Here is a 23,534-nt window from a genome sequence, read left to right as displayed (position 1 = left end):
GCATTTTCTAACTTCTCTTGTACTTTCTTCTTTGATCCCCTTGGTATTTAGGAGTTATTGAGATTTCCTTATATATTCTGGATGTAAGTCTCTACCAGATATGTTGTTCACAAATGTTTTCTTCAAGTCTATAACCTCTTTTTAAAATTTTTTTCACAGACTCTGTGATAGAGCCGAAGCTTTTAATTTTGATGAAGTCTAATTTATCTTTTTTTTTTTTCCTTTAGGTGGAATGGATCATGCTTTAGGTGTCATGTAAAAGAATTCTAAATTTTTTCTCTGAGATTTTCTCCTAAAATTTTTTATAGTTTTACATTTAAACCTATGATACATGTGAGTAACTTCTTCTGTAAGATGTGAGATTAGATCCAGGATTTCTGCGTTTTGTTTTTCCCTATGGATAACCAATTGTTCTAGCACCAATTGTTGAGAAGACTACCTTTCCTCCAATGAATTGCTTTGGCACCTGTCTTAGTCCTTTGTGCTGCTATAATAAAAATAGCATACACTGGGTGGCTTAAACAACAAATATTTACTTCTCACTGTTCTAAAGGCTAGGAAGTCCAAGATCAAGGCACTGGCAGATTCAGTTTCTGGTGAGGGCCCACTTCCTGGTTCATAATTGGCCATCTTCTCACTGTGTCCTCACATGGCAGAAAAGGAAGTGAGAGTTCTCTGGGGTTTCTTTTATAAGGGCAGTAATCCCATTCACGAGGACCCCACCCTCATGATTTAATTACCTCCCAAAGGCCCCAACTCCCTAATACAATCACACCAAGGATTAAGATTTCAACATACGAACTTGGGGCGGGGGGGACACAAACATTCAGTCAAAGAGCAGGTGTCTGGGGACTTCCCTGGTGGCACAGTGGATAAGACTCCATGCTCCCAATGTAAAGGGCCTGCGTTCTAGCCCTGGTCAGGGAACTAGATCCCACATGCATGCCGCAACTAAGAGTTTGCATGTCACAACTAAGGAGCCCACGTGCTGCAACTAAGACCTGGTGCAACCAAATAAAAAACCAGTTGGCTGTACTTTATGAGTCTATTTCTGGGTTTTGTATAATGTTCCAGTGATCTACGTGCCTAGCCCTCCACCAATACTACACAGTCTTGATTACAATAGCTATAAAGTCTTGAAATGAGTAAAATGATTCCTTCCATTTTATTCTTCTTCAAAATTGTTTTACCCATTCTAGTTTATTTGCTTTCCTTATACATTTTAGAGTAATCTAGTCTATGTCTACAAAAATCTTGCTAGAATTTTGATAGGAATTACAGTAAACATACGTATCAATTTGAGAATTGACATCACTACTATGTTTAGTGTTCCAATCTAGTGTTCCAATTTAGTGTTCCAATGAACGTGATATCTTTCTCCATTTATTTAGATCTTTGATTTCTTTAACCATTTTTCTTTTTTTTTTTTTGGCCAAGCCATGGCTTGTGGGAATCTCAGTTTCCTGACCAGGTATCAAACCCACACCCCCTGCAATGGAAGCGTGGAGTCCTAACCACTGGACCGCCAGGGAATTCCCTCTTTAATCATTATTGTATAGTTTTCAGCATATAAGCACTGTACATGTTTTGTTAGATTTACACCTAATAGTTTTTTGAGTGGTTGTGTTTTCAATTTCAGTTTCCCCATGTTAATTGCTGGTACAAAGAAATATAACTGATTTTAATATGTTGATCTTGTAACCTACAATTGTGCTGAACTCACTAATTAGTTCCACAGTCTTTTTTGTACATTCCTTGGGATTTTCTAAGCAGACTATCATGTCAACTGCAAACAGAAACATATTTTTCTTTCTTTCTATAATTTCCACAAACACTTTTTCTGCACCACTCCATCTCCACTCCTTTTGGGACTTCAATAACATGAAAGATAAACTTTGTTATTGTCCCATGGGTCCCTGAAGCTCTCCTCATCTTTCTTCAGTTTATTTTAAATCCCTGTTGTTCAGACTAGATAGTTTTTATTCTACCTTCAAGTTAACTGACTTAATATATCCCTATTCTGTCACTGACATCACTCAACGAATTTTAAATTTAGTTTTAGTTATAAAACTTCCAACTTTATTTTTTTATGTTTTATAAAAATATACATTTATTTATTTGGTTGCACCAGGTCTTAGTTGCGGCAGGCAGTCTCCTTAGTTGTGGCTCGCGGGCTCAGTTGAAGCTCCAAGCCTCCTTAGTTGCAGCTCTCCAGATCCTTAGCCGTGGCATGTGGGCTCCTTAGTTGCAGCACATAGGCTCCTTAGTTGCAGCAGGCGGGCTCCTTAGCTGCAGCAGGCGAGCTCCTTAGTTGTGGCAGTCAAACTCTTAGTTGTGGCACACATATGAGATCTAGTTCCCTGACCAGGGATCAAACTTGGGCCCCTTGCTTTGGGAGCGCAAAGTCTTATCCACTGCACCACCAGGGAAGTCCCTAAACTTCCAATTTTAAATTTAAATGTATAACTTTCCATTTGCTTCAAGGAGGTTTACCCTCAATTATTAGAGCAAGGTTTTAATTAATAATTACACTTTAAACTCTTTGATGATTCCAACATCTATGTCGTGTCATGGTTGCCATCTGCTGACTATATTTTCTTCTTAAGAGATGGTGAGATTTTCCTGATTCTTTATATGTGGAGTAATTTTGAATGTTTAGATACTACGCTATGTTACTCTGAACCTTGTTTAAATCCAACTGAAAACGTTGGATTTTTGTTTTAGCAGCAATCTACCTGATTAAGTCCAATCCACAAATTCCTATCCAATTTCCCTGGGCTGTGGTTCCAATGTCAGTTTGGTTTTCAAAGCCCTTGCAGTACCATTTTGATTTGTCTCATGCATATTGTGCAACAGCCAACATAGGACTTGGGCAGTAGTGTAGCGTTTGGCATGCTGTTTAGAGTCAGATGCATATATGCTATTTTGGAAAAGAACCCAGGAGTTCATACACAATATTATGGGTTCACTTTGTTGAGTTCCTTCCTCTCTACAATCCTCCCAAGACATTCCAGCTCCTAGAGGACCTTTTCTGGGTCTTCTTGCTAGAAGGGAAGGGCTTTTGTTTTCCTGCTCTGCTGAGCACCTCCCACAACTGTGATTGCTTCCCGGGTAAAGTGGTGAGAATTGAGAGGACAAAATCAGCAAATATCTCCATGGTCTTAGGACCATAACCCCTATAAATAAAAGGATTCTGCTCCCACCTGGCTGCCAATGTCATTGCTGCCTTCACCACCACAGAATTTCATGGGAGACAAGAGCAGGACAAAATGGAAAAAAAAAAAAAGCAAACAAAACACAAAAGATTCTCTTCCTCCATCCCTTCCTTCCAACCTCTTTATAAGAATCCCCTTTCTCACTCCTGACACTATAAAGACAGAGCTTCTCTCAGACTTCTTTCTGTCTGCACCTAGTGTCCAGTTCCAGGTTTTGGGTTACCTTTGAGTCCAGGCTGTAAGGTATTCTATGGAGAGAAAAAACTAAAACAATTTCATTTCCCATTCTATCTGCTACCATTTATCTTTCATGGTACTCAGACAGCTGGTCCATGTACTCTGCCCTAGGATTTTAATTGTATTTAGTCAGAGAGAAAGGGTAGAGTGTGCTTACTACATGCTGACCAGAATCAGAACCCTTATATTTTTAATGTAAAAACCTTAATAAATTTCTGGATTATTTGCCATTAAAGAAACGTCCCATACTATGTTTCTTAGCATCTTTCTGTCAATCATATCATCAATCCACTGTGCTCTGTGAAAGTACAGAGCATGTACTTTCACAAAATGAAAAAATATTAAATAAAGATTATAGGCAAAAAATGCACAAAAGAATGGAAGAAAATGTTAATAGTGGCTGTTGGTCTTCATGTGATATGTTTACATGCAGAGACAGTTTAAGTGAAGAGTACTGAGTTTTTAACTTTAAATAAACTTTTAAAGCTTTGCATTAAATATTACAGAAAAGTATACAAATTAACAGCAAGCAGCTCCATGAAAGTAAACACAGCCATTTAATCTAAATACCACTCAATCAAGAAATAAGAGTATCACCCCAAAGTTCCTCTTTATGAGCTGCAACAGTCATTACTTTTCATTTATAAAAGTGGTATACATGCATTTCTATCAAAGAGTACCGGAATGTATTTCTGATTTTAGTTATTTTAATGCTTATGTCTTCATACATTGTTCAAGGTTTTTCATATTCACTTTTTCAACTCTTATAAAAATTTCCACAAAGGATAGAGGTCTTAGGAGAAATGAACCCAGTGGACACCTTGCTCTCAGACTTCTGGCCTCCACAATTGTGAGAAAATAAATGTTGTTGTTGAAGTCAACCCAAAAAATAAAATAAAATCTTCCATGTGTTTTCTACAGGTTAATTCTAAAACTTGATAACCATTTAAAAAGCAATTGGAATATCTGCTAATGCAATTTTCATTTACTGAGAAAGCCTTGGAATCCCTAGCAGGGCCGACAAAAGGTGTATCTCTCCTGCAGCCAGTCAGTAAAGACTGGAAAAGATGATTGCTTCAGATGCAAAGACAGCAACACAAGACTTCAAGGAATGTGAAAACTCAATGAAACATAGCACCACCAAAGGAACACAGTAATTTTCCACTTACTGACCCCCCAAAAATGGAGATCTGCAATCTGCCCAATAAAAAATTCAAAACAGTTGTTTTAAAGAAGGCCTCAGTGAGCTGCAAGAAAACACACAAAGGCAATTCAGTGAAGTCAGAAAAACAATACATGAAGAAAACAAAAAATTTAACAGACACAGAAATCATTAAAAGGAACCAAACAGAAATCCTAGAGCTGAAAAAAATAAAATGGATGAAATGAAAATGCACTAGAAAGTATTAACAGCAGACTTGATCACGCAGAAGAATAAAATCCATGATGTCAATGACAGGTCATTTGAAATTATCCAGTTCAAGGTGAACAAAGAGAAAATAATGAAAAAGAGTGAAGAAAGCCTTCATGTATCATGAGGTATCATCAAGAGAAACAACATAAGCACTGCTGGAGTCCCCAAAGGAGAGGAGAGGGAGAAAGGGGCAGAAAGCTTACTTAAAGAAATAACAGCTGAGATCTTCCCAATCTGGGCAGAGATTTGGACGTCCAAGTTTATTTTAAAAATTTATTAAAAAAAAAAAAGCTTACAGGTCCCCCAAAAGATCTCCTCCAAGAGACACTATAATGAAATCATCTAAAGTCAAAGACAAAAATTTTAAAAGCAACAAGAGAAAAAAATTCCTCACATACAAGGGAATTCCTATAAGGCTATCAGTGGATTTCTCGGCAAACACCTTATAAGCCAGGAGAGAGTGGAATGATTTATTCAAAGTGATGCAAGAAAAAACTGCCAACCTATACCCAGAAAAGAGGAAAACTCTAATTTGAAAAGATACATGCACCCCAATGTTCTTAGCAGCACTATGTACAATACACAAGACATGGAAGCAACCTAAGTGTCCATCAAAAGATGAATGGATAAAGAGAATGTGGTGTATATATATACACACAATGGAATATTTCTCAACCATTAAAAAAAGAATGAAATATGGCCATGTTTGCACCAACGTGGATGGACCTAGAGATTATCACACTAAGTGAAGTAAGTCAGACAGAATGACAAGTATTACATGATATCACTTAAATGTGAAAACTAAAAAATAATACAAATGAACTTATTTACAAAACAAAAACAGGACCACAAAGCAAGTCTCAGTAAATTTAAGAAAACTGAAATCACATCAAGCATTTTTTCTGACCAAAATGCTATGAGATTAGAAATAAAATACAAGAAAAAAACTGTGAAGAACACAAACATGTGCAAACACATGGAGGCTAAACAATACACTACTAAACAACCAATGGATCACTGAAGAAATCAAAGAGGAAATCAAAAAATACCTAGAGACAAATGAAAACGAAAGCACAACAATACAAAACCTATGGGATGCAGCAAAAGCAGTTCTAAGACGGAAGTTTATAGCAATACAATCTTACCTCAGGAGACAAGAAAAATCTCAAATAAACAACCTAACCTTATACCTAAAGCAACTACAGAAAGAACAAACAAAACCTAAAGTTAGTAGAAGGAAACAAATCATAAAGAACAGAGCAGAAATAAATGATATAGAGTAACGCAACTATACTCCAATAAAAATTAATAAAAATAAATGATATAAAGATGAAGGAAACAATAACAAAGATCAATGAAACTAAAAGCTGGTTCTCTGAAAAGATAAAATTGATAAACCTTAGCCAGACTCATCAAGAAAAAAAGGAAAAGGACTCAATTCAATAAAATTAGAAATGAAAATGGAGGAGTTACAACTGACACCACAGAAATACAAAGGATCATAAGAAACTACTACAAGCAAATGTATGCCAATAAAATGAACAACCTGGAAGAAATGAACAAATTCTTAGAAACGTACAATCTCCCAAGACTGAACCAGGAAGAAACAGAAAATATGAACAGACCAATCACAAGTAGTGAAATTGAAACTATGATTAAAAAACTTCCAACAAACAAAAGTAGAGGACCAGATGGCTTCACAAGCGAATTCTATCAAACATTTAGAGAAGAGCTAACACCTACCCTTCCGATACTGTTCCAAAGAACTTCAGAGGAAGGAAATGTCCCAAACTCATTCTATGATGTCATCATCATTCTGATACCAAAACCAGACAAAGATACCACACACAAAAAAGAAAATTACAGGCCAGTATCACTGATGAACACAGACGCAAAAATCCTCAACAAAATACTAGGAATCTGAATCCAACAATACATTAAAAGGATCACACACCATGATCAAGTGGGATTTATCCCAGGATGCAAGGATTTTTCAATATCCACAAAGCAATCACTGTGACATACCACATCAACAAACTGAAGAATAAAAACCATATGATCATCTCAATACATGCAGAAAAAGCTTCTGACAAAATTCAACACCAATTTATGATTAAAAACTCTCCAGAAAATGGGCATAGAGGGGACATACCTCTACATAATAAAGGCCACATACCACAAACCTACAGCTAATATCATACTCAATGGGGAAATGCTGAAAGCATCTCCTCTAAGATTAGGAACAAGACAAGGATGACCACTCTTGCTGCTTTTATTCAACATGGTTTTGGAAGTCCTAGCTACAGCAATAAGAGAAGAAAAAGAAATAAAAGGAATCCAAATTGGAAAAGTTAAACTGTCACTGTTTGCAGATGACATGATACTATACACAGAAAATCCTAAAGACAATACCAGAAAACTACTAGAACTCATCAATGAATTTGATAAATTTGCAGGTTACAAAATTAATACACAGAAATCTGTTTAATTTCTGTACACTAACAACAAAAGATCAGAAAGAGAAATTCAAGAAACAATCCCATTTACCACTGCATCAAAAAGAATAAAACACTGTACCTAGGAATAAAGCTACCTAAGGACAAAAGACCTGTACTCTGAAAACTGTAAGACACTGATGAAAGAAATCGAAAATGAAACAGATGGAAAGATATACCATGTTCTTGGATTGGAAAAATCAATATTGTCAAAATGACTATACTACCCAAGGCAATCTACAGATTCAATGCAATCCCTATCAAATTACCAATGGCAATTTTCACAGAACTAGAACAAAAATCTTAAAATTTGTGTAGAGACACCAAAGACCCCAAATAGCCAAAGCAAGCTTGAGAAAGAAAAACACAGGTGGAGGAATCAGGCGCCTAGAATTCAAACTATACTACAAAGCTACAGTCATCAAAACAGTATGGTACTGGCACAAAAACAGAAATATAGATCAATGTAACAGGACAGAAAGCCCAGAAATAAACCCATGTACCTATGGTTAATTAATCTATGACAAAGGAGGCAAGACTATACAATGGAGGAAAAGCAGTCTCTTTGATAAGTGGTGCTGGGAAAACTGGACAGCTACATGTAAAAGAATGAAGTTAGAACACTCCCTAACACCATGCACAAAAACAAACTCAAAGTGGATTAAAAACCTGAATGTGAGATGGGACACTATAAAACTCCTAGAGGCAAACATAGGCAGAACACTCCCTGACATAAATTAAAGCAATATCTTTTTCAATCCATCTCCCAGAGTAATGGAAATAAAAACAAAAATAAACAAATGGGACCTAATTAAACTCAAAGCTTTTGTGCAGCAAAGGAAACCAAAAACAAAATGAAAAGACAACCCACAGAATAGGAGAAAATACTTGCAAATATGTGACCAACAAGGGATAAGTCTCCAAAATTTACAAACGGCTCATGCAGCTTAATATCATCAAAACAAACAACCAAATCAAAAAATGGACAGAAGACCTAAAGAGACATTTCTCCAAAGAAGACATACAGATGGCCAAGAGTCACATGAAAAGATGTTCAGTATCACTAATTATTAGAGAAATGCAAATCAAAACAACAATGAGCTATCACGTCACACCAATCAGAATGGCTATCATCCAAAAATCCACAAATGCTGGAGAGGGTGTGGAGAAAACTCTCCACAGTGTAGGTGTGGAACTCTCCTACACTGTGGGTGGGAATGTAAATTGGTGCAGCCACTATGGAAAACAGTATGGAGGTTCCTTAAGAAACTAAAAACAAGGACTTCCTGGTGGTCCAGTGGTTTAAGACTCCGTGCTCCCAATGCAGGGGGCCTGGGTATGATCCCTGGTCAGGGAACTAGATTCCACATGCCACAATTAAGAGCCCACATGCTGCAACTAAAAGATCCCTCAAGGCACAATGAAGACCTCACGCAGCCAAATAAATAAATATTAAAATAAACTAAAAACAGAGCTTCCATATGATCCTGCAATCCCACTCCTGGGCATGTATCCAGAGAAAACTATGGTCTGAAAGGATACATGCACCCCAATGTTCATTGCAGCGCCTTTTACAATAGCCAAGACGTGGATCAACCTAAATGTCCATCAACAGAAGAATGGATAAAGAAAATGGGGTAAATATATACAATGGAATATTACTCAGCCAGTAAAAAGAATAAAATAATGCCATTTACAGCAACATGAATGGACCTAGAGCTTGTCATACTGACTGAAGTCAGACAGAGAAACAGAAATATCATATGGCATCACTTACATGCAGAATCTTAAAAAAATTATACAAATGAACTTATTTACAAAACAGAAACTAGGGCTTCCCTGGTGGCACAGTGGTTATGAATCCACCTGCCAATGCAGGGAACACAGGTTTGAGCCCTGGTCCAGGAATATCCCACATGCCGCAGAGCAACTAAGCCCGTGTACCACAACTACTGAGCCTGGGCTCTACAGCCCGTGAGCCACAACTACTGAGCCCATGCGCCACAACTACTAAAGCCTGCACGCCTAGAGACTGTGCTCTGCAACAAGTGAAGCCACCACAATGAGAAGCCTGCGCACCAAAACGAAGAGTAGCCCCCGCTTGCCGCAACTAAAAGAAAGCCCACGCGCAGCCTGAAGACCCAATGCAGCCAAAAATAAATTTAAAAATAAATAAATTTTACTTTGAAAAAAAACAGAAACAGACTCAGACTTAGAGAAGGAACTTATGGTTACCAGGGGGGATGGGTGGGGGGGAGGGATAGTTAAGGAGTTTGGAACTGACATGTACACTGCTATATTTAAAATGGATAATGAACAAGGACCTACTGTACAGCACAGGGAACTCTGATCAATATTATGTAACAACCTAAATGGGAAAAGAATTTCAGAAAGAATAGATACATGTATATGTATAACTGAATCACTCTGCTGTACACCTGAAACTAACACAACATTGTTAATCAACTATACTCCAATATGAAATGAAAAGTTAAAAAACAAAAACAAAAAAAACTCAGACACAGAAAACAAACTTAACGGTTTACTAAAGGGGAAGTGGGAGATGGAAGCAAGGATAAATTAGGAGTTTGGGATTAACAGATACACATTACTATATATAAAACAGATAAATAACAAAGACCTACTGTATAGGCACAGTGTGTGTGTGTATACAAATCACTTTGTTGTACACCTGAAACTAACACCACATTGTAAGTTGACTATACTTCAATTAAAAAAAACCCTTCCAACCAAGAATACTTTATCTGGCAAAGCTGTCCTTCAGAAATAAAGGAGAGATAAACACTTTGCCAGACAAACAAATGTGTACAGCATTCATCATCACTAGACCTGCCTTACAAGAAATGCTAAAAGTTCTTCAAGCTGAAATGAATGTACACTAATAACATAGAAACATAGAAATATAAAACACACTGCTAAAGGTAAGTATATATATAGTCACATTCAAAATACAGTTGGCCTTCCCTATTCGAGAATCCCACATCCACAGATTGAACCAACTAATTGAAAATATTTGAGGAAAAAAAAAAAAACAAAAAACTCAGGAAGTCCAAAAAGCAAACCTTGAATTTGCCCCACTCTGGTAACAATTTACATAACATTTACAACTATCTACACGATATTTACATGATATTAAGTATTATAAGTGATCTAGAGAAGATTTAAAGGCTATATATAAATACTACTCCATTTTATCCAAGGGCCTTGAGCATCCACGGTTTCTGGTATACATGGGGGGCAGGGGTGTCATGGAACCAATCTCCCGCAGATACTGAGAATGACTTTAATACTGTAATATGCTAGTATGTTAATCTCTTAACTCTAGTATAAAGACTAAAGCACAGAAGTATTAAAAATCACTACAGTGACAATAATTTCCTTACGAATACACAATATAAAAATATGTAAACTGTGATATCAAAAACATAAAATGGGAGAGGAAAGCACAGAATTTCTGTATGCTATGGAAGTTAAGTTGTTATCAGCTTAAAATAGGTTGTTATAACTATAAGATGTTTTATGTAACCCTCATGGTAATCACAAAGCAAAACACTACAGCAGACAAAAGATCAAGATCAAAACATACCACTAAGGGAAATTATCAATTCAAAAAGGAAGACAGCAAGGGAGGAAGAAAGGAAGAAAGGAATTACATAACAGCCAGAACATAATTAATAAGATAGCTTTAGTAAGTCCTTACGTATCAATAACTACTTTAAATTTAAATTCATTAAATCATCTATTCAAAAGGCATACAGTAGCTGAATGTATTTTTAAAAATAAAGACCTAACTATATGCTTCCCACAAGAGACTCACTTCAGCTTTAAGGACACAAAAAGACACAAAGGGAAGGGATGGAAAAAGGTATTTCATGAAAATGAAAACCAAAAGAGAGCAGGAGTGGCTATACTTACACCAGACAAAATAGACTTTAGGTCAAAAACTTAACAAGAGACAAAAAAGGTCATTATATAATGATAAAGCAGTTCATCAAGAGGATTTAACACTGGTAAATATATATGTACCCATTATCAGAGCACCTAAATATATTAAGCAAATACTAAAAGATCTGAAGGGAGAAATAGACAACAATACAGTAATAGTAGGAGACTTCAATATCCTACTTTCAACAAAAGATTGTCCAGACAGAAAATCAGTAAGGAAACATTTGAACTTGAACTATACTCTAGACCAAATGGACCCAACAGACATACAGAATATTTCATCCAAACAGCACCAGAATACACATTCTTCTCAAACACACATGGAACATTCTCCAGGATAGATCCTATGTTAGGTCACAAAACAAGTATTAGCAAATTTCATAAGAATGAAGTATTTTTTCTGACCACAATGGTATGAAACTAGGAATCAGTAACAGGAGGAAAACTGGAAAATTCACAAATATGTGTAAATTAAACAATACACTCTTGAAGAACCAATAGACCAAAGAAAAAATCAAAAGAGAAATTTTAAAAATTACAAAACAAACTAAAATGGAAACACAACATACCAAAAATTATGGAATGCAGCAAAAGCAGTTTTAAGAGGAAAGTTTTTAATGATAAAGGTCTATGTTTAGAAAAAAGAATAATCTCAAATAGACAAGCTAACTTTATGCCTCAAGGAACTAAGAAAAGAACAACAAACTAAGCCTTCTACTTACAAGGAAGGAAATAAAGAGCAAAGTGGAAATAAAGAGAGTCTAAAAACACAATAGAAAAGATGGATGAAACCAAGAGCTGGTTTTTTGAACAAACAAAACTGACACACCCTTAGCTAGGCTCACCAAGAGAGAGGACTCAAATAAAATCAGAAATGAAAGAGGAGATGATATCACAGAAATATAAAGGATCACAGAGACTACTATGAAAAATGAGATGTCAACAAATTTGATGAGAAGAAATGAATAGATTCCTAGAAACATGTGACCAACAAGACTAAATTATGAAGAAATAGAAAATCTGAACAGGCTGATTACCAGTAAGGAGACTGAATCAGTAATCAAAAACCTCCCAACAAATGGAAGTCCAGGATTAGATGGCTTTACTGGTGAATTCTACCAAACATTTCAAGAGGAATTAATATCAATCCTTCTCAAACTCTTCAAAAAACACTGAAGAGGAGGAAACACTTCCAAACTCATTTTATGAGGCCAGCATTACCCTGATAGCAAAGCCAGACAAGCACACAACAAGAAAAGGAAATTATAAGCCAATATCCCTGATGAAAAAAGATTCAAAAATCCTCAACAAAATGTACTAAATTGAACTCAACAGCACATTAAAAAGATCACACACTATGATCAAGTGGATTTATTCCTGGGATGTGAATGAAGATGGTTCGACACATGCGAATTAATAAGTGGGATATGCCACATTAACAGAATGAAAGATAAAAATCCTATGATCATCTCAATAGATGCAAAATAAGCATGACAAAATTCAACATCCTTTCATGATTAAAAACCTAATTGGGTACAGAAGGAATGTACCTCAACATAATAAAGGCCACATATGACAAGCCCACAGCTAACATCATAAGCAATGGTGAAAAGCTAAGAGCTTTTCCTCTAAGAGCCAGAACAAGACAAGGGTGCCACTCCATTTTTTTTTTTGGGGGGGGGGGTGCTGCTTGGCTTGTGGGCTTTTAGTTCCCCTACCTGGGATCAAACCCAAGCTCTCAGCAGTGAGAGCATGGAGTCCTAACCACTGGACCGCCAGGGAATTCCCATGCATGCCCACTATTACCACTTCTATTCAGCATAGGACTGGAAAACCTAGCCAAAGCAATTAGACAGGAAAAATTTGTTTAATATTCAAATTGGAAAGGAAGAAATAAAATTGTCTCTGCTTGCAGATGACATGATCATATGTCCAAAACTCTGCCAAAAAAACTATTCAAACTGATAAATTCGGAAAAGCTGCAGTATATCAAATCAATATACAAAAGTCAGTTGCATTTTTATGTAATAACAACAAACTATCAGAAAATGATATAAGAGAACAAACCCATTTACAAGAGCAACAAAAAGAATAAAATACTTAGGGATAAATTTAACCAAGGAGGTGAAGACCTGTACCCTGAAAACTATAAGATATTGATGGGGACTTCCCTGGTGGCACAGTGGTTAAGAATCCACCTGCCAATGCAGGGGACATCAGTTTGAGTCCTGGTCTGGGAAGATCCCACATGTCATGGAGCAACTAGGCCCCTGGGCCACAACTACTGAGCCTGTGCTCTAGAGCCCATGAGCCACAACTACTGAAGCCCGCACACCCTGGAGCCCGTGTGCCACAACTACTGAGCCCACATGCAGCAACTACTGAAGCCCACATGCCTGGTGCTCCACAAGAGAAGCCACCGCAATGAGATTCCCGCGCACCGCAATGAAGAGTACCCTCTGCTCACCGCAACTAGAGAAAGCCCACATGCAGTAATGAAGATCCAACGCAGCCAAAAATAAAAAATAAAAATTTTTAAAACAAATTAGTAAGTTTAAAAAAAAAAGACACTGATGAAAGGAATTAAGACACAGATAAATGGAAAAATATTCCCAAGTTCGTAGATTGGAAGAATTAATATTGTTAAAATGTCCATACTACCCAAAGCAATCTACAGATTCAATGCAACCTCTATCAAAATTCCATTGGCATTTTTCACAGAAACAAGAAAAATAATCCTATAATTTGTATGGAACCACAAAAAGATCCCCAATAGCCAAAGCAATCTTGAGAAAGAACAACAAAGCTATAGGCATCATGTGTCCCAATTTCAAACTATATTAAAAAGCTATAGGGAATCACAACTAACTGCTGAACAATCATCTACAGGAGGACACTGGAACTCACCAAAATGGATACCCCACATCCAAAGACAAAGGAGAAACCACAATGAGACAGTAGGAGGGGCGCAATCACAATAAAATCAAATCCTATAAATGCTTGGTGGGTGACTCTCAAACTGGAGAACACTTATACCATAGAAGTCCACCCACTGGATTGAAGGTTCTGAGCCCCACGTCAGGCTTCCCAACCTGGGGGTACGGCAACGGGAGAAGGAATTCCTAGAGAATCAGACTTTGGAGGCTAGCGGGATTTGATTGCAGGACTTCAACAGGACTGGGGGAAACAGTGACTCCACTCTTGGAGGACACAAACAAAGTGGTGTGTGCATCGGGTCCCAGGGGAAGGAGCAATGACCCCATAGGAGACTGAAGCAGACCTACCTGCTAGTGTTGGAGGGTCTCCTGCAGAGGCAGGGGGTGGCTCTGTCTCACCATGAGGACAAGGACACTGCCAGCAGAAGTTCTGGGAAGTACTCCTTGGTGTGAGCTCTCACAGAGTCCACCATTAGCTCCACCAAAGAGCCTGGGTAGGCTCCAGTGTTGGGCCGCCTCAGGCCAAACAACCAACAGGGAGGGAACACAGCCCCACCCATTAGCAGACAAGTGGATTAAAGTTTTAGTGAGCTCTGCCAACCAGAGCAACAGCTAGCTCTACCCACCACCAGTCCCTCCCATCAGGAGACTTGCTCAAGGCTCTTAGATAGCTTCATCCACCAGAAGGCAGACAGCAGAAGCAAGAAGAACTACAATCCTGCAGACTGTGGAACAAAAAAACATATTCAGGGCTTCCCTGGTGGCGCAGTGGTTGAGAGTCCGCCTGCCGATGCAGGGGACACGGGTTCGTGCCCCGGTCTGGGAAGATCCCACATGCCACGGAGCGGCTGGGCCCGTGAGCCATGGCCGCTGAGCCTGCGCGTCCAGAGCCTGTGCTTCGCAACGGGAGAGGCCACAACAGTGAGAGGCCCGCGTAATGCAAAAAAAAAAAAAAAAAAAAAAAAAAACATATTCAGCCTTTTTTCAGGCGGCCGGGAAGACGGCGGACATTCAGACGGAGCGTGCGTACCAAAAGCAGCCGACCATCTTTCAAAATAAGAAGAGGGTTCTGCTTGGAGAAACTGGCAAGGAGAAGCTCCCGTGATACTACAAGAACATTAGTTTGGGCTTCAAGAAACCGAAGGAGGCCATCGAGGGCACCTACATTGACAAGAAATGCCCTTTTACTGGTAATGTCTCCATCCGAGGGCGAATCCTGTCTGGTGTGGTGACCAAAATGAAGATGCAGAGGACCATTGTCATCCGCCGAGACTACCTGCACTACATCCGGAAGTACAACCGCTTCGAGAAGCGCCACAAGAACATGTCTGTGCACCTTTCCCCCTGCTTCAGGGACGTCCAGATTGGTGACATTGTTCACAGTGGGCGAGTGCCGGCCCCTGAGCAAGACGGTGCGCTTCAACGTGCTCAAGGTCACCAAGGCTGCTGGCACCAAGAAACAGTTCCAGAAGTTCTGAGACCAGACCCCTGCCCACTGCCCCAAACAAAATAAAAAGTTATTTTCCCAAAAAAAAAAAACAAAAAACATATTCACAGAACAACAGACAAGATGAAAAGGCAGAGGGCTAGATACCAAATGAAGGAACAAGATAAAACCCCAGAAAAAAAACTAAATGAAATGGAGATAGGCAACCTTCCAGAAAAAGAATTCAGAAAAATGATAGTGAAGATGGTCCAGGACTTCAGAAAAAGAATGAAGACAAAGATCGAGAAGATGCAAGAGATGTTTAACAAAGACCTAGAAGAATTAAAGAACAAACAGAGATGGACAATACAATAACTGAAATGAAAAATACACTAAAAGGAATCAAGAGCAGAATAACTGAGGCAGAAGAACGGATAAGTGACCTGGAAGACAGAATGGTGGAATTCACTGCTGCAGAACAGAATAAAGAAAAAAGAATGAAAAGAAATGAAGACAACCTAAGAGACCTCTGGGACAACATTAAATGCAACAAAATTCGAATTATAGGGGTCCCAGAAGGAGAAGAGAGACAGAAAGGACCCAAGAAAACATTTGAAGAGATTATAGTCAAAAACTTCCCTAATATGGGAAAGAAAATAGTCACCCAAGTCCAGAAAGCACAGAGTCCCACACAGGATAAACCCCAGGAGAAACATGCCAAGACATATAGCAATCAAATTGGCAAAAACTAAAGACAAAAAAAATTATTGAAAGCAACAAGGGAAAAACAACAAATAACATACAAGGGAACTCCCATAATGTTAACAGCTGATTTCTCAGCAGAAACTCTACAAGCCAGAAGGGAGTGGCATGATATATTTAAAGTGATGAAAGGGAATAAATTACAACCAAGATTACTCTACCTGACAAGGATCTCATTCAGATTCAACAGAGAAATCAAAAGTTTTCCAGACAAGCAAAAGCTAAGAGAATTCAGCACCACCAAACCAGCTCTACAACAAATGCTAAAGGAACTTCTCTAAGTGGGAAACACAAGAGAAGAAAAGGACCTACAAAAACAATTAAGAAAATGGTAACAGGAACATACATATCAATAATTACCTTAAATGTGAATGGATTAAATGCTCCAACCAAAAGACACAGGCTCGCTGAATGGATACAAAAACAAGACCCATATATATGCTGTCTACGAGACACCCACTTCAGACCTGGGGACACATACAGACTGAAAGTGAGGGGATGGAAAAAGATATTCCATGCAAATGGAAATCAAAAGGAAGCTGGAGTAGCAATACTCATATCAGATAAAATAGACTTTCAAATAAAGAATGTTACAAGAGACAAGGAAGGACACTACATAATGATCTAGGCATCAATCCAAGAAGAAAATATAACAATTGTAAATATATATGCACCCAACATAGGAGCACCTCAATACATAAGGCAAATGCTAAGAGCTATAAAAGAGGAAATCGACAGTAACACAATAATGGTGGGGGACTTTTAACACCTCACTTACACCAATGGACAGATCATCCAAACAGAAAATTAATAAGGAAACACAAGCTTTAAATTACACAATAGACCAGATAGATTTAATTGATATTTATAGGACGTTGCATCCAAAAACAACAGATTACACTTTCTTCTCCAGTGCACACGGAACATTCTCCAGGATAGATCACATCTTGGGTTGCATATCAAGCCTCAGCAAAATTAAGAAAATTGAAATCATATCAAGCATCTTTTCTGACAAAGGTATAAGATTAGAAGTCAATTACAGGGAAAAAAACGTAAAAAAACACAAACACATCGAGGCTAAACAATACGTTAGTAACTAACCAAGAGATCACTGAGGAAATCAAAAAGGAAAAAAGGAAATCAAAAAATACCTAGAGGCAAATGACAAAGAAAACACGACGATCTAAAACTGATGGGATGCAGCAAAAGCAGTTCAAAGAGGGAAATTTACAGCAATACAATCCTACCTCAAAAACCAGAAAAATCTCCAACAATCTAACCTTACAACTAAAGGAACTTGAGAAAGAAGAAAAAACAAAACCCAAAGTTAGTAGAAGGAAAGAAATCATAAAGATCAGAGCAGAAATAAATGAAACAGAAACAAAGACAACAACAGCAAAGATCAATAAAACTAAAAGCTGGTTGTTTGAGAAGATAAACAAAATTGATAAACCTTTAGCCAGACTCATCAAGAAAAAGAGGGAGAGGACTCAAATCAATAAAATTAGAACTGAAAAAGGAGAAGTTACAACAGACACCACAGAAATTCAAAGCATCCTAAGAGACTACAAGCAACTCTATGCCAATAAAATGGACAACCTGGAAGAAATGGACAAATTCTTAGAAAGGCATAACCTTCCAAGACTGAACCAGGAAGAAATAGAAAATATGAACAGAACAATCACAAGTAATGAAATGGAAACTGTGATTAAAAATCTTCCAACAAACAAAAGTCCAAGACCAGATGGCTTCACAGGTGAATTCTATCAAACACTTAGAGAAGAGCTAACACCCATCCTTCTCAAACTCTTCCAAAAATTGCAGAGGAAGGAACACTCCCAAACTCATTTTACGAGGCCACCATCACCCTGATACCAAAACCAGAGAAAAATTCTGCAAAAAAAGAAAACTACAGACCAATATCACTGATGAATATAGATGCAAAAATCCTGAACAAAATACTAGCAAACAGAATCCAACAACACATTAAAAGGATCATACACCATGATCAAGTGGGATTTATCCCAGGGATGCAAGGATTCTTAAATATACGTAAATCAATGTGATATACCATATTAACAAATTGAAGGAGAAAAACCATATGATCATCTTAATAGATGCAGAGAAAGCTTTTGACAAAATTCAACACCCATTTATGATAAAAACTCTCCAGAAAGTGGGCACAGAGGGAACCTACCTCAACATAATAAAGGCCATATACGACAAAGCCACAGCAAACATCATTCTCAATGGTGAAAAACTGAAAGCATTTCCTCTAACATCAGGAACAAGACAAGGATGTCACCCTCGCCACTATTATTCAACATAGTTTTGGAAGTCCTAGCCACAGCTATCAGAGAAGAAATATAAGGAATACAAATTGGAAAAGAAAAAGTAAAACTGTCACTCTTTGCAGATGACATGATACTGCATGACACATGAGAATCCTAAAGATGCCACCAGAAAACTACTAGAACTTATCAATGGATTCTGTAAAGTTGCAGGATACAAAATTAATGCACAGAAATCTCTTTCATTCTTATACACTAATGATGAAAAACCTGAAAGAGAAATTAAGGAAACACTCCCATTTACCACTGCAACAAAAAGAATAAAATACCTAGAAATAAACCTACCTAGGGAGACAAAAGATCTGTATGCAGAAAACTATAAGACACTGATGAAAGAAATTAAAGATGATACAAACAGATGGAGAGATATACCATGTTCTTGGATTGGAAGAATCAATATTGTGAAAATGACTATAGTACCCAAAGCAATCTACAGATTCAATGCAATCCCTATCAAATTACCAGTGACATTTTTTACAGAACTAGAACAAAAAAATCTTAAAATTTGTAGGGAGACACAAAAGACCCCAAATAGCCAAAGCAGTCTTGAGGGAAAAAAACGGAGCTGGAGGAATCAGACTCCCTGACTTCACACTATACTACAAAGCTACAGTAATCAACACAATATGGTACTGGGACAAAAACAGAAATACAGATCAATGGAAAAGGACAGAAAGCGCAGACATAAACCCACACACCTATGGTCAACTAATCTATGACAAAGGAGGCAAGGATACACAATGGAGAAAAGACAGTCTCTTCAAAAAGTGGTGCTGGAAAAACTGGAGAGTTACATGTAAAAGAATGAAATTAGAAAACTCTGTAACATCATACACAAAAATAAACTCAAAATGGATTAGAGACTTAAATATAAGACTGGACACTATAAAACTCTTATTAGAGGAAAACATAGGAAGAACACTCTTTGACATATATCACAGCAAGATCTTTTTTGATCCACGTCCTAGAGTAATGGAAATAAAAACAAAAATAAACAAATGGGACCTAACGAAACAAAAGCTTTTGCACAGCAAAAGAAACTACAACAAGACAAAAAGCCAACCCTCAGAATGGGAGAAAATATTTGTAAACGAATCAACGGACAAAGGATTAATCTCCAAAATATATTAACAGCTCATGCAGCTCAGTATTAAAAAAACAAACAACCCAATCCAAAATTGGGCAGAAGACCTAACAGACATTTCTCCAAAGAAGACATACAGATGGCCAAGAAGCACATGAAAAGCTGCTCAACATCACTAATTATTAGAGAAATGCAAATCAAAAACTACGATGAGATATCATCTCACACCAGTCAGAATGGGCATCATCAGAAAATCTACAAACAACAAATGCTGGAGAGGGTGTGGAGAAAAGGGAACCCTCTTACATTGTTGGTAGGAATGTAAATTGATACAGTCACTACAGAGAACAGTATGGAGGTTCCTTAAAAAGCTAAAAACATAATTACCATATGACTCAGCAATTCCACTGCTGGGCATATACCCAGAGAGAACCATAATTCAAAAAGACACATGCACCCCAATGTTCATTGCAGCACTATTTACAATAGCCAGGACATGGAAGCAACCTAAATGTCCATCAACAGACGAATGGATAAAGAAGATGTGGTACATATATACAATGGAATATTACTCGGCCATAAAAAGGAACGAAATTGGGTCATTTGTAGAGACGTGGATGAATCTAGATACTGTCATACAGAGTGAAGTAAGTCAGAAAGAGAAAAACAAATATCATATATTAATGCACATATGTGGAACCTAGAGAAATGGTACAGATGAACCAGTTTGCAGGGCAGAAATTGAGACACAGATGTAGAGAACAAACGTATGGACTCCAAAGGGGGAAAGGGGCGGGGGTGGTGGTGGTGTGATGAATTGGGAGATTGGATTGACATATATACACTAATATGTATAAAATGGATAACTAATAAGAAACTGCTGTATAAAAAAATTAATAAAATAAAATTCAACAACAAAAAAATCTATAGTAACAAAACAGTGTGGTACTGGCATAAAAACAGACACACAGACCAATGGAACATGACAGTGAACCCAGATATAAACCCACACATGTAGGGTCAACTAAACTTTGACAAGGAACCAAGAATATGCAATGGAAAATGGACAATCTCTTCAATAAATGGCATTAGGAAAACAGGATATCCACACACGAAAGAATAAAACTGGATCCATATATTGCACCACTCACAAAAGTTAACTTAAAATGGATTAAAGACTTAAGTGTAAAATCTAAAACCATAAAAATCCTAGAAGAAAACATAGAGAATAAGTTCCTTGACACTGGTCTTGGCAATGCTATTTGGATATGACACCAAAAGCACAGGCATAAAAAGCACACACACACACAAAGTACTACATTGAATTGAAAGGCTCTGCACAGCAAAGGAAACAATCAACAAAATGAAAAGACAATGTATGGAAAGGGAGAAAATATTTGCAAACCATATATCTGATAAGGGGTTAATATCCAAACATATACCACTCAATAGCAAAACAACACAAAACAAACAAAACAAATAACTTAATTAAAAACTGGGCAAAGGACCAGAATAGACATTTTCCCAAAGAAGACATACAAGTGGTCAACAGGTACATGAAAAGATGCTCAATATCATTAGTGATCAGGGAAATGCAAATCAAAACCACAATAAGATATCATCACACACCTGTTAGGATGGCTTCCATAAAAAGAACATATGTTGGCAAGGATGTGTAGAAAATGGAATCCTTGTACACTGTTGGTGGGAATGTAAATTGGTACAGCCATTATGGAAAACAGTACGGAGGTTCCCCCCAAATTTAAAAACCAAACTACCATCTCTTCAATAAGTGGTGCTGGGAAAACTGGACAGCTACATGTAAACAAATGAAATTAGAACATTTCCTAACACCATACACAAAAATAAACTCAAAATGAATTAAAGACCTAAATGTAAGGTCAGATACTATAAAACCCTTAGAGGAAAACATAGGCACAACACTCTGACATAAATCGCAGCAAGATCTTCGATCCACCTCCTAGAGTAATGAAAATAAAAACAAAAATAAACAAATGGGACCTAATGAAACTCAAAAGCTTTTGCACAGCACAGGAAACCATAAACAAAATGAAAAGACAACCCTCAGAATATGAGAAAATATTTGCAAATGAAGCAACTGACAAGGGATTAAGCTCTAAAGTATACAAACAGCTCATGCAGCTCAATGTCACAACAAACAATCTAATCAAAAAATGGGCAGAAGATCTAAATAGACATTTCTCCAAAGAAGACATACAGATGGCCAAAAAGCACACAAAAAGATGCTCAACATCACCAATTATCAGAGAAATGCAAATAAGAACCACAGTGAGGTATCACCTCACACCGGTCAGAATGGCCATCTTCAAAAAATCTACAAACAATAAATGCTAGAGAGGGTGTGGAGAAAAGGGAACCCTCCTACACTGTGGGTGGGAATGTAAATTGGTACAGCCACTATGGAGAAGAGTATGGAGGTTCCTTGAAAAACTAAAAGTAGAGCTACCATATGATCCAGCAATCCCACTCCTGGGCATATATCCAAAGAAACCCATCATTTGAAAAGATACATGTACCCCAATATTCACTGAAGCACTATTTACAATAGCCAAGACATGGAAGCAACAGAGGAATGGATAAAGAAGATGTGGTGCATATATACACTGGAATATTACTCAGCCATAAAAAAGAATGAAATAATGCAATCTGCAGGAACATGGATGCACCTAGAAATTGTCATACTGAATGAAGTAAGTGAGGCAGAGAAAGACAAATATCATATGAAATCGTTTATATGTAGAACCTAAAAAAAGGGTACAAATGGGGCTTCCCTGGTGGCGCAGTGGTTGGGAGTCCGCCTGCTGATGCAGGGGACGAGGGTTCGTGCTCCGGTCCGGGAGGATCCCACATGCCGCGGAGCAGCTGGGCCCGTGAGCCATGGCCACTGAGCCTGCGCTCTGCAACGGGAGAGGCCACAATGGTGGGAGGCCCGCGTACAGAGGGAAAAAAAAGTACAAAATGAACTTATCAACAAAACAGAAATAGAGTTACAGATGTAGAAAACAAATTTATGGTTACTGGGGGTAAGGGTGGGGGGATAAATTGGGAGATTGGGACTGACATATACACACCTCTATACATAAAACAGATCATTAATATGGATCTACTGTATAGCACAGGGACCTTTACTCAATACTCTGTGATGGCCTATATCGGAAAAGAATCTAAAAAAGAGTGGATATATATATGTGTATAACTGTGCAGTACACCTGAAACTAACACAACATTGTAAGTCAACTATACTCCAATAAAAATTTTAAAAATAAAAAAAAAACTACCATATAATCCAGCAACTCCACTTCTGGGTATACATCCAAAGAAAGTGAAATCACTTCTTGAAGAGATATCTGCATGTCTATGTTCACTGCAGCATTATTCATAATAGCCAAGATATGTAAACAACCTAACTGTCCATTAACAGATAAATGGATAAGGAAGATGTGTGTGGGGGTGTGTGTATTGGAATATTATTCAGCCGTGAGAAAGAAGGAAATCCTGCCATTTGCAACAACATGGAAGAACCTACAGAACATGACAGTAAGTGAAATTAGCCAGAAAGACAAATACTGCATGATCTCCCTTCTATGTGGAATCTTAAAAAGAAAA

At 37.6% G+C, this 23,534-nt stretch overlaps 1 protein-coding gene and 1 pseudogene across 6 annotated transcripts in view; one reads left to right on the top strand and one right to left on the bottom strand.

Moving 5' to 3' along the window:
• The window catches only part of SCAP (SREBF chaperone), an 89,989-nt gene that overhangs the window by 48,834 nt on the left and 17,621 nt on the right, over nt 1-23,534 (bottom strand). For 3 of the 6 annotated variants that reach the window (XM_033413061.2, XM_004283875.4, XM_033413064.2), the window contains exon 1: nt 14,612-14,768. The exons of 1 other annotated variant lie outside the window; for it this stretch is intronic. The gene's annotated coding sequence lies outside the window, so the exon portion shown is untranslated. Of the gene's footprint in view, nt 1-14,611; nt 14,770-23,534 lie in introns of those variants that run through there. 2 more of the 6 variants (XM_033413063.2, XM_033413065.2) reach the window with 1 other exon arrangement.
• Nucleotides 15,225-15,779, top strand: LOC125965577 (40S ribosomal protein S11-like; annotated as a pseudogene).

The sequence above is a fragment of the Orcinus orca genome, chromosome 10 (genome assembly GCF_937001465.1).
Source record: "Orcinus orca chromosome 10, mOrcOrc1.1, whole genome shotgun sequence".
NCBI classification, from domain to species: domain Eukaryota; kingdom Metazoa; phylum Chordata; class Mammalia; order Artiodactyla; family Delphinidae; genus Orcinus; species Orcinus orca.
The sequence above is the reverse complement of the archived record's forward strand: the minus strand, read 5'-3'. Positions and strand labels throughout refer to the sequence as shown.